Raw genomic sequence first — 12,041 nt, 5'->3', positions numbered from 1 at the left:
AGGCATAATAGAAGGACAACGGGAGGGTTAAGTAAAATGGCGGGAAACCCACGAAGAGCGCTTCGCCCTACTTTCACTTTGGATGTTTTTTTCCCTTTCTTTTTTCTTTCCTTGACAACGGGAGGAATGTGTGTTGCACCGTTCCCGGAGGTACTGCAATACCGGGTCGATGCGTGGAGCGGACGGAGCAAGCCCCATTTCCGACTCCCTGTTCGAAAAATCCATTTAATATGTAGTCCCCCGATGGGGGACGTATCAGATATTAAACTGATAAGAACAGATTTTTTCTTTTGGAAAAAGTTTTATTAGCACATTTCCTTTAAAACAGCTCATACATTTTTTTACATCATTTCATACACATAAAAACGGCAAGAGGCATAAAACACAGCATTTGAACATTACATTTAAATTTGTTAAAAAGTACATGTTGTTAAAACCAATGAAAACAACCATGAATAAAAGTACTTTTCTTGTAAAAACATCAAATCTGTAAAAGCCATTTAAAATGTGTACGAATGATTTAACAAAAGTAAAACATTTTTAAGACATGAAAAACATGTTAACCTGTCTAGGATCAGCGTGGCGCTAGCGGCACCCCCCCCCCCCCCCCCCCCCACTGAAAAACCAGTGCCGCGAAATTCAAAAAAAATATTTTTTTAAAATATTTAACTTTCACACATTAAAGTCCAATACAGCTAATGAAAGACACAGATCTTATGAATCCAGTCAACATTTCCGATTTTTAAAATGTTTTACAGGGAAGACACAATATGTAAAGATGTACATCTATTACCTAAAAACACATTAGCATAATCCACCATCTTTTATTTGTCCACCAACACCAGTAGCCATCACCAATTCGGCTAAACTAAGATATTTATAGCCCCTAACCAACAAAAAAACTCATTAGATGACAGTCTGATAACATATTTATGGTATGGGATAGGTTTTGTTAGAAAAAAGTGCATATTTCAGGTATATGGCATAGTTTACAATTGCACCCACCGTCACAAATGGAATAGAATAATTACAATGAGCAACGTGTTTACCTAACTACTAATCATCAAACATTTCATAAAAATACACAGCATACACGAATCGAAAGACACAGATCCTGTGAATACAGACAATATTTCAGATTTTCTAAGTGTCTTACAGCGAAAACACAATAAATCGTTATATTAGCTTAGCACATAGCAATTAGCAGCCCAGCATTGATTCTAGCCAAAGTGAGCGATAAAAGTCAACATCGCCAAAAGATATTAATTTTTTCACTAACCTTCTCAGAATTCTTCCGATGACACTCCTGTAACATCACATTACAACATGCATATACAGTTTGATCGAAAATGTTTATATTTAGCCACCAAAATCATGGTTAGACAATGTGAAATGTAGACAAGCTGGTAAAGAAAACGTCCTTGCGCCACTTAGACAGTGATCTACTCTTATACATAAATACTCATAAACGTGACTAAAAAATATAGGGTGGACAGGGATTGATAGACAATTTAATTCTTAATACAATTGCGTTATTACATTTTTTAATTTATCCTTACTTTTCAATACAGTTTGCGCCAAGCGAAGCTACGTCAAAAAACATGGCGTCCTAAGCCACTAAAATGTTTCGACAGAAACACGATTTATCATAATAAAAATGTCCTACCTTGAGCTGTTCTTCCATCAGTATCTTGGGCAAAGGATCCTTTCTTGGGAGAAATCGTCTTTTGGTGGAAAGCTGTCCTCTTTCCATGTGGAAATGTCAACTACGTTCGGGATGAACTGAAAAGCGTGCCCAACTTTTCACATCGTTGCAAAAATAAATGTCCCAAAATCGCACTAAACGGATATAAATTGCTATAAAACGCTTTAAATTAACTACTTTGTGATGTTTGTAACTCCTATAACGAGTGAAAAGATGACCGGAGAAATATAACAGGCTAAACTAACGCTTGGAACAGGAGAGGGTCGGTGTCTTCCACGCGCGTTACGCAGCAAGAAAAGACTTGCTAGCTAAAGGTTTTTTTCATTTGTAGGGCCTGTGAACGAGCAATCGAGCCCGTTGGAATCGTCATCACGTAAAGGCATCCAGGGGAAGACGTAAGAAGTGTCCGTATAGTCATAGCAACGACAGAGCCCTTTTAAATGACTTCAGAAAAGTGGCCAACGTTTCTCAAATCTGACTCCATGTCAGGGAAATTGCTGTAGAATGGGCTCTGTTCCACTTAGAGACAAAATTTCAACTCCTATAGAAACTATAGACTGTTTTCTATCCAATAATAATAATAATATGCATATTGTACGATCAAGGATTTTGTGGGAAGCCGTTTAAAAAATTAGCCACATTAGCATAAATAGTCTAAACAGCGCCCCCATCCCCAACAGGTTTTAAAGTCACTTTGTTAAAAAGCTGTCTTCGGTCCTTTGTACAGGTGCGGGGTGAGTCCTTATCAAACTCGCCTCTGGATAAACTACCGTCCCATCCTTCGGGGCCCAGAGGAGATCCCTCCCCTAGGCGCATCGCCCTAGGCGCCGCAGCGCTGTCAGGCCGTGGCCGCCGGGACCTAGGGTGTTGTGGGGGACCCTTCACTTGGGGTCGAGGCCCCCTTTCTTCTGTACCACCCCAGGGCTTCCGTGGCTACCATAGCCACTGCCTGGGGGGTGGTCTCTATGTTCTTTGCTACCAGCAGGTTACGGGAGGACCACAGGGCGTCCTTCAGGCACGTGAGGGTGGGCCAGAGCTTGGTGAAGGCCTTCGATGGAATGGGCCTTCGGCCCACCCCGTACAGCACGAGCTGAGGCGTTAGGTCCTCCCCTGCTGGCAGACACGGAGTGATCAGGGGGCCTGCTTCCTTCCACAGGTCCCTGGCGGCTCTGCACTCACAGAGCAGGTGCCTCACCGACTCCTCTTGGCCGCAGCCTGGTCGGGGGCACGCGGGTGTTCTCGCCATGCCCCGTGAGTGCATGACGGCCCTGACCGGGAGGATCTCGTGGGCGACCATCCAGGACAGATCCCGGTGCCGATTCAGGAGAGCAGGATGGGCCACATTACGCCAAACCGTTGTGGGCTCGCCTATAGCAAGCCCGCGTACTGGACACACTGGTTCCCGATCCTGCACAAGAGAGAGAAGAGAGCGGTGTTTAGTTAAAACCGTGACTGCTTCTTTTTCCAGTTTAAAATGTCTTAATTTCTGGAGCTGAGCGTAGTGAGTGGGGAGCAGGAAAGTGACTGGGGCTCGCAGGTCGACTGGGATCAGCCCCAGAGTCCTGAGGTAAGATCCCAGCCAGAACCGTGCGAGGGCCTGGGTCTTGTTGTTGGCCGGGGAGGTGGCAAGAGTGAGATGTAACGCTGTGTAGCGGCTGCCCAGGAACAAGTAGAGGTCAGGCAAGCTTTTCCCCCCCTTGGACCTGGGCCTCTTAACCACCTCCCTCCTCAGCCTCTCCCACTTGCTCCCCCACAGGAAGTAGAACAGCATCCGCTCCAGGGCTAAAAGACTCTTTCGTGGGGGGATAAAAACAGAACTGATTAATAAAAGCACAGGTAAAATCACAGCTTTAATGATTAAAACCTTGCCCTCAAAAGTCAGCTGTCGTAGTCCCCAAAAACCCAGTCTCTGTCTTACTGTCCCCAGGATCCCATTCCAATTGCCGCTCCCTCCTCCCTCCCGGTCAAACTTTACCCCCAATACCCTTATGTCCGTCGTTTTGACCGTCAGTGGTAGTCTGGTCAAGTCTGGGTCTGCCCATGGTCCGAAAAATAGGGCCTCGGTCTTGTCTCTGTTCAGTCTCGCCCCAGAGGCTCGTCCGTACCAGTCGGTCCTGTCCAGGGTCCTGTCGACGGATAAAAGGTCGGTACATAAAATGTTGACGTCGTCCATGTAAAAAACGCACTTGGCGGTCATCCCCCCCACTCCCCGGGATACCCACCCCACTGATCCGTTGGTCCCTTCTCAAGACCTGTGCCAGTGGTTCAATGCAGGCCACGAACAGAAGAGGAGATAAAGGACAGCCCTGACGGACGCCGCAGTGTACTCCCACCGCTTTTGACAGATGCCCATTTACGAGGATTTTGCTGGTGATGTTCCCGTACAGCAGTCCCACCCAAGCTAAAAACCTGTCCGGGAAACCCATTTTTTGCAGTACCTTAAAGAGGTATTGGTGCGAGACCCGATCAAAGGCTTTTTCAAAATCTAAATTTAGGACTACAAGTTGCATGTTTCTGTCTCTCGCATAACAGATGGCATCTCGGATCAGTATCAGGCTGTCCGTGATCTTCCTTCCGGGCACGGCACAGGTTTGGTCCGGGTGGATCACCTCCCCTAAAACAGAAGACATTCTGAGTGTTAAAACCTTAGTAAAAAGTTTACAGTCAAAATTTAAAAGGGTGATCGGTCTCCAGTTCTTCAGGTCAGTCCTGTCGTTTTTCTTATATAAAAGAGTCACGATCCCCACTCTAAAACTGTCAGGTAGTCTGTCCAGGTGTTCAAAGTCAGTAAAAACAGTCAGAAGTTCGTCGGCTAAAACATCCCAAAAGGTCAGATAAAACTCCAAAGGGAGGCCGTCCTCCCCCGGTGATTTACCCCTCTTAAAATGCTTCAGTCCTTTGTCAATTTCTGTCCTCATCAGGTCTTTTGTCAGGTCGTCTGTGTTGGGTAGGGTCTTGTCGATGTAGGTTAAAATGTCCCCCATCGTCTTTTCGCATACCTCTTTTACCCCAAACAGTTCCACATAAAAATCCTCGACTACTTCTTTTATTCCCTCTGTTTTTAAAACCCCATCTTTATCTTTTAAACCCGTCATTATCCTACCCTTACTAACTATTTTCTTAAAAAAGTACCTAGTGCACTTCTCCCCCTCTTCTAATTCCCTTTCTTTACTTCTTAAAATAACCCCCTTTTCTGTTCTGCTAAAAATACCATTTCCTTCTTTACTTCTTTAATTTCTTGGTTAAAATCAAGGCCCTGTTGGCATAAATTAAAATACCTTTCCAGTCGCTTTTGCAGTTCCACCATGCGTCTATCTTTTTCTCTGCTTTTTTTCTTTCCTATCTCTCTAAAGAAGGTCCTCGTCCTTCCCTTCACCATTTCCCACCACTGTGCTCGTGTGTCAAAAAGGTCCTGTAGCGTCTGCCACTGGCTGAACTGCTCCCGGTACTGACTAACTACTCTATCATCTTCTAAAAGGGAGCAGTTCAATTTCCAGGGCCCTCTTCCCACAGTCACACCCGAGGTTAGTGAAAGGGTGCACGTCAGCATTACGTGATCTGAGAAGAAAGCAGGGGTTATTCTAGCATCAGTTGGGGGACAGTCCCGGGTAAACAGATAATCGATGCGAGAGGCTCTGGTGCCGTCACCACTGGTCCAGGTGAAGCCCTCCTCTCTTGGATGCAGGGTTTTAAAACAGTCAGTCAGTTTAAAATCCCTACACAGCCCTTGCAATAAAACACTTGACCTATCTACCTTAAAATCCTCTTCTGCCCCTCTCCTGTCTGCTCTACTTAAAACACAATTAAAATCCCCACCCACCACTAGAGGATCCCTCCCTAGCAGGTGGGACTGCATGTCTTCTAAAAGTGAGCACCGGTCATGTTTGTCGTTAAAACCATACACATTTAGCACTTTAAAATCCCTCCCCATAAAAGTACAATTGGCTAAAAGAGCTCGCCCGCCTACCACCACCGTGCTCCCCTTCACCAACACCTGTGGGGTCTTGATTAAAATGGCAACACCGTCGTTCTTGTTAAAATTGGAACCACTCCAAATGGAGGGCCCGTGCTGCCACTTGTCCTCCCATTTCCTGTAAGAAGATAAAAAGGGTAGACCACACTCCTGTAATAAAAACACGTCAGAGTTAAACCTTTCTAAAAAGGATAAAACCGACTGTGCTCTTGTTGCTGTTTTTACACTTCTAACATTTATGGTGGTGATTTTAAAAGCCATAAAAGGGGTGAGTAAAAACAGTGCTAAAAGAAAAGAAGACATTGAACAGTTAAAAGGGGGCTACTTTCCCAGGGAATTTTCTCTCTCCCTCCGGGGCAAGGGGGGGTGGCAGGGAGAGGAGGTTAAAACCGGACTTAAAAAGGAGATTTGATTGGGGGAGTTGGAGGGGAAGGTCCTGGATTCTTCCCCCCCTGGGAGCTCTCCCATTCCACCTTTCCTTTTTTCTCCTCACCCTGTTCGGGGTTAGAGAGCTCCTCTGCATTCTTTTTCGTGGGGGGAGGTGTTCCTCCAGAATCTCCCCTCCCTCTCCCGTGCCTTCTGACACCGTCTCCATACTGTCTGACCCACTTGGGGAGCTCTCACTCAAGACCTCTCCGGGGCCGTCTTTCTCGGCCCTTTCTCCTTCAGGGGTCACCTTAGTCTGGGGCAGGGGGATTGGGGTGGGGAGGGTTTTGTCCTCTCCTCCCACTTCTTCCACCACTGCACCTTCCGCGTCCTCTACTACGGCCACCGCCTCCACCACTGTCTCCTCCACCACTGTCTCCTCCACCACCACCTGCTCCACAACCACCTCCTCGGTGACCACCACCTTCGGCCCTGACCTTATTGGCCCAGGAGTAGGGGCAGCCGCGGATGAGGTGGGACCGCTCGCCACAGAGGTTGCACGAACGGGTGCATTCCTCGTATCGGTGGCCCACCTCCCGGCACTTCATGCAGACGACCTTCTTACAGGCCTCTGCAAGGTGGCCATGTTCACCACACTTACGGCACAGCTTGGGCTGGTCCTGGTAGTGAACATGGCCCCTGTTCTCTCCGAGGACTATGGTGGATGGGATGGCTTTCAACCCACCATAGCCCCCAGGGTCCTCCCACTGCTGGACAGTGACCCTCCAGGCCCCTGTCCAGATCCCATCGGGATCTTTCACCTGGACCAGGGGCCCCCTCACATTGCAGTACCTGCCCAGCCATACTGCAACGTCCTCCGGCTGTTATCCGTCAGCTTGGTCACCTCAAACATTGCTGTGAGGGACCCCTGAGTGTTCAGGGCATTCTGGAGTTCCCTCCAGAAGTCTCTCGGGTAGCTGCCGCTGGCAAAACTGACATTGAAGCCATTCCCATAGGCAAGGGCGAGGATGCAGTTTACCTGCGCGGGATGGAAACCGAGTTCCTTTTGGAGGAATTTTCTGGAGAAATCCAATCGGGATAACTACATTATTTTTCCTCCCTTCTCCTTTAAAAAGAGGCGCACTGCATGGTGCCTCCTCATGCCAGCCTGTGCTGCTGACATGATGGAGGCCCACTCCCTTTATAACCCAACACCAGTGAAAGGAGGGGGAGGGGAAGGGGAAAAAGGGGAGGGGGAAGGGGAAGGAAGAGGGGGGCGGGGGAAGGGAGAGGGGGTTGGGAGGAAGGGGGGAGGGGCGTAAGACAAACCGAGGATGCTAGCAGGCTCAGCTAGGCTAAGCTAACCAGGGCCTACCAGCACCACGGGACACACAACAACCTAACTAGCACAGCACCAAACTAATCTTGTCAACAATGGGAAAGGACACAAGGAGGGGATTATTATTATTATTTTTTTAAATAAATGTTTTAACAATGGGAAGGACACAAAGGGAGAGAAAAAAATAAACCATCCTCCATCTCCTTCACCTCTTTTTTATACTTTAAAACGTCCTTTTCATTTTCCCCCCTGTCCAACAAACCCCCTTTCTTCCTCACCAATTCTGCCAGTCTCCCATATAACAATCTATCCTCCTCCTCACTCCTCAAAATCATCTTATCTGAATTTTTCCCACCCACCTCCTCCTCTATCCCCTTCTCCTTCCTTTTCTCTCCTTTTCCCTCCTTCCCCTCTGTCCCAAACACCTCTTCTTCCATATCTACCTCCTCTGCCCCCTCCACCTCTCCTTCTTCCCCGGCCCCCTCTCCTTCTTTCCCATCTCTACCATCCTTCTCCCCATACAACCCCTTCTCCCTGACCACCTTCTCATACTCCATCTTCACCCTCTCCAATTCCCCCACCCTCCAGTCCTCTATCGGCCCCTTCACCCGTATCCTCTCCCTCATCATTTCTAGGACCTCCTCCTTCTGTTCCATATCCAACTCCTCCTCCTCTTCCTCTTCTTCTTCAACTTCTTCTTCTCCCATCCCCTCCTCTCCCTCTGTCCCATCCACCTCTCCTTCCATTTCAACCACCTCTCCTTCTGACCCGGCCACCACTCCTTCTGTCCCGACCCTCATCTCCTCTTTCTCCTCTTCTCTCGCTGGCTCCTTCGATGCAGTTCCTCCCTCTCTTCCACCACCTTCTGCGCGCTCCTCTTCTCTTCTCTTCTACCCCCATCCCCCGCTCTCTCTCCCCCCCCAGCTGCAGACGCGTATGACTTCCGCCTCACCGGGCAGTCTCGCCACAGGTGCCCCACCGAACCACACCCGTGGCACGCCTTAGGCTCACTACAGTCCCTCGCCTCGTGCTCTACCGACCCACAGTACCTGCACTTCTTTCCGCTGCACGAGGCCGAGGTATGACCATAGGCCATACAACGCCTGCAAAATGGAGGCTGACGGGCATAAAATAATGTTCCCCTGTCAGCCCCCAGGGGGAACATAGCCGGAGGATGGAGGTTACCTCCCAGACCCCCTGGATCCTCCCTCAGAAGAGCCTGAAAACCTCTCCTCCCCGTCCAAAACCCAAGAGAGTCCTTGAGGTGCCTTGCTGAGGATATATTGTCCATGTATCTCCCCAGAAAACTCCTCACCTCCTCGTCCTTCACGTAGGGGTTATACATGGTAATGATTCCTATCAATAATTACCGCCCTCCTATCTCCGACCTTCTGACTCAGCGAGCTCTGGGGCACCTCGGTACCAAGCTTGATCTGAGCCAAAAGGCGATAACCCACAAATGGAACCCTGCAGCCGCCGAGCACCCGGGGGTCTCGGCAGACTTTGGCGGTTGGTTTGGCAAAAGGTGGCGGCTCCTCCTCCTCCTCCCCCACCCACCCAACCTTTCCCTGGAGACAGTGTTTAGTGTTTTTTTTTTTTATGTCGCTAATTCGTCTTTAAGTCACTAGCTCATTACGCCTAGTGCGACGACTATTTCTTCAAAGCCCGGCTTGAACTCAATTGCCCTTAGCGACTACTTGGGAGTGGAAAAATACACCACTGCTCCGATTCTAAGTCAAATGCATGAGCAAAAAGTCTCTGCGGCGGCGTCGTCATTATCTCTGTCAATTTCTCTTGAAACAAGATATAGTGGGCTCTGCAAGAAGCAAAGCCCTTCCAAAAATACGTTGAACTCATGAGTGTTCCTCTCCACGGAAGTCTTTAGTAAAAGGCGAAAGGCTTGTGCGTAATGAAGAGAAACCAGAGTCGTATGGAAGTGAGGCCGGTCGGGGCCCGAGACACACTGTGCACGCTAGGCCGGTAACTCGCGGGTGGGTGGTCACCCAACCCACTCTGCCAACTTTTCGAGGGCTGTGTGTGGGTAAAAAGTCAGACAGACACAGACAGACAGACACTATCCTGGCCAACGTTTTTTTTTTTTAAGTAAAATGGCGGGAAACGGGGGAACCCACGAAAAGCGCTTCGCCCTACTTTCACTTTGGATCTTTCTTATTTTTCCTTTCTTTCTGCTGCTAGCTGTTTAGATAGCTTTGTGTCTTTTTTATTCTTGACGGGAGAATTGTGTTACACCGTTCCCGGAGGTACTGCAATACCGGGTCGATGCGTGGAGCGGACGGAGCAAGCCCCATTTCCGACTCCCTGTTCGAAAAATCCATTTAATATGTAGTCCCCCGATGGGGGACGTATCAGATATTAAACTGATAAGAACAGATGATTCAAAGTTTTTATTCATCTTTTCATACATTCTAGACGGTGAACACATTCCCTCATTTATAACATACCCCCTCAACCTTTTTTCAGCCCAACAAAACACTGGTTTTCAACTCGTTGTACACACCACTTCATCACATTCCCATCATCTATTTTACAGTTGAAATACCCGTTTGTCAAAACATTTTGCCACCGACTGACATTCTATGATCCAACATGCGCTTGACCCTCGTTCTTTTGCGTGGGACCCCAGCAAAACAAAAACCTACACTGTACCTCACTAAAAACCCTCACAATCCCACAACAGCCAACAAAAACTCCCATCTATGACCCACCTATCTGGCCAGCCCTAGCCCCCCTTTCCACCTCTCTAGGGCGGCATGATGACCCCACTTCCTCTCCTCCCTCCTTATCCTTCCTCTCAAATCTCCCTCCACTCGCCTCACTATTCCCTCCACCCCACAGATTGCCCCTGACTTAACTAACACTTGCCTGGCATCCCACAGCCCTTGTTTAAACAGGCTGACGATCAGCCACAACAAAAACCATTCCCTCCTCACCCCTCCTGCTCTCCCTATTCCTCTCTACACCCTCGCCCATGTTATAACAAAATCCCCCTTAACTCTACTTAGTATACCCTGTGCCCTGGCCCACACTACTCCAGCGAAGGCACAGTCCCAGTACATGTGACGTATCGTCTCCTCCCCAACGCCAGTTGGTCTCGGATACTGAGGGGACCGTGCCAATCTATGCCGGTACATGATTGATCTTACCGGTAAGCACTTGTGGAGGCTTAACCAGTTTAGATCCTTGAGGCGATTGTCTAGACCCCGCACCTGTATGTTCTCCCAGACCACAGCAGGGGCCCCCACCACTGGGGCCGCACTAACACTCCGTCTAACCTCCTCGTACAGGTGTCTGTGATCCAAACCTACTCGGGCAACTTCAACCTCGGGATGCGCACGCAGCCACTTCGCCGCATGACTGAAGTGCCACGACAGCTGTTCCGCCCGAGGACCCGTGTTGGACCACACCATTATGCTCCTCGCCTGGTACGAGAAAAACACCCGCAGAAAGTATCCGGAGGGATGAATCACAGGATTTGCGAGTTCATTCAACAAAAACGACACAAAAATCGAGTCCAACTTGAGTGGGAAATGTGGAACCCCCCTCCCACCCTCCCCGATGGATGAGAGCATGCGAGCCCTGGCGACATACTCATACCTGCCCCCCCACATGAACTGAAACACGAGCCTTACTAGCCCCCTCCTCATGCTCGCTGGCAATGGATAGACGTATGCCAAGTACAGGAGGGAAGGCAGTACATCCACCTTCAGTACCAGGACCTTGCCCAAGAAAGACAAAGATCTGGCCTTCCACATTGCCAGCTTCCTCTGAACCACAGCCACCCTCGTGTTCCAGTTCAGTGTCGCAGAGCCGAAGGTCTCAAAATGGACCCCAAGAATCCTCAGGGCCCCATTACAGAGAGATAGTCCTCCGGGCACGTCCGTCCTGCCCCGCCATCTGCCGAAAAACTTAACAGACGACTTGGCGAGGTTAAGGACCGCTCCCGACGCGCGGGTAAAGTCTCCAATTATGTCCAGAGACCTTAGCAGGCACGAGTCCTTGCACAAAAGCAAAGTGGTGTCATCTGCGTACTGTGTCACCTTAACACGCAAACCGCCGCTCCCAGGGACTAACAAACCCTCCACCCCTACGTCAGCCCTAATGGCAGCCGCTAGGGGCTCCATATAGAGCACGAAAAGGAGTGCCGAGAGCGGGCATCCCTGCCTTACCCCTGAGGAGAGGCCGAACACGACACCCAGATGGCTGTTAATGCTTACCCGGCACCCCGCTCCCACATACAACACCTTGATCCACTTTATAAAGCGATCGCCAAACCCTAACCTACCTAGTACTCTGAAAAGAAAAACCCTACTGACGCGATCAAAAGCCTTTGCCTGATCAAGCGCCGCTACCATTAAAGGTAGACTTCTATCCTCAACCCAGGCGATGGAGTCCCTGATCAATTGGAGGTTCCACCTAATGGAACGGCCCTCCACCCCACACGTTTGATCCTCATGGACAACGTAGGGAAGGGCTCTGCGTAAACGGTCTGCCATGACCTTAGCTAGTATCTTATAATCTACGCACAGCATGGTCAAAGGCCGCCAGTTGCTAAGGTCGGCGGCGTCTCCCTTCTTGTAGAGGAGGGACAGCACACCTACAGCCATTGACCTGCCCGGGACACCAGTCTCGAGAACCGC

The 12,041-nt window shown here is 49.3% G+C and overlaps 1 non-coding gene and 2 pseudogenes across 1 annotated transcript; all 3 read right to left on the bottom strand.

The window, feature by feature from the left end:
* Window positions 1-128: 128 nt before the first annotated feature.
* LOC129819209 (U2 spliceosomal RNA) lies at window positions 129-304 on the bottom strand (annotated as a pseudogene).
* Window positions 305-9,195: 8,891 nt separating this feature from the next.
* LOC129819232 (U5 spliceosomal RNA) lies at window positions 9,196-9,312 on the bottom strand. Its single transcript, XR_008754064.1, has one exon. It is a non-coding gene; the product is annotated as a U5 spliceosomal RNA (small nuclear RNA).
* A 310-nt stretch (window positions 9,313-9,622) lies between these two features.
* On the bottom strand, window positions 9,623-9,789 carry LOC129819213 (U2 spliceosomal RNA; annotated as a pseudogene).
* Window positions 9,790-12,041: the final 2,252 nt, after the last annotated feature.

Source organism: Salvelinus fontinalis, chromosome 21, assembly GCF_029448725.1.
Source record: "Salvelinus fontinalis isolate EN_2023a chromosome 21, ASM2944872v1, whole genome shotgun sequence".
Taxonomy (NCBI): domain Eukaryota; kingdom Metazoa; phylum Chordata; class Actinopteri; order Salmoniformes; family Salmonidae; genus Salvelinus; species Salvelinus fontinalis.
This window is presented reverse-complemented; position numbering and strand designations above follow the sequence as displayed.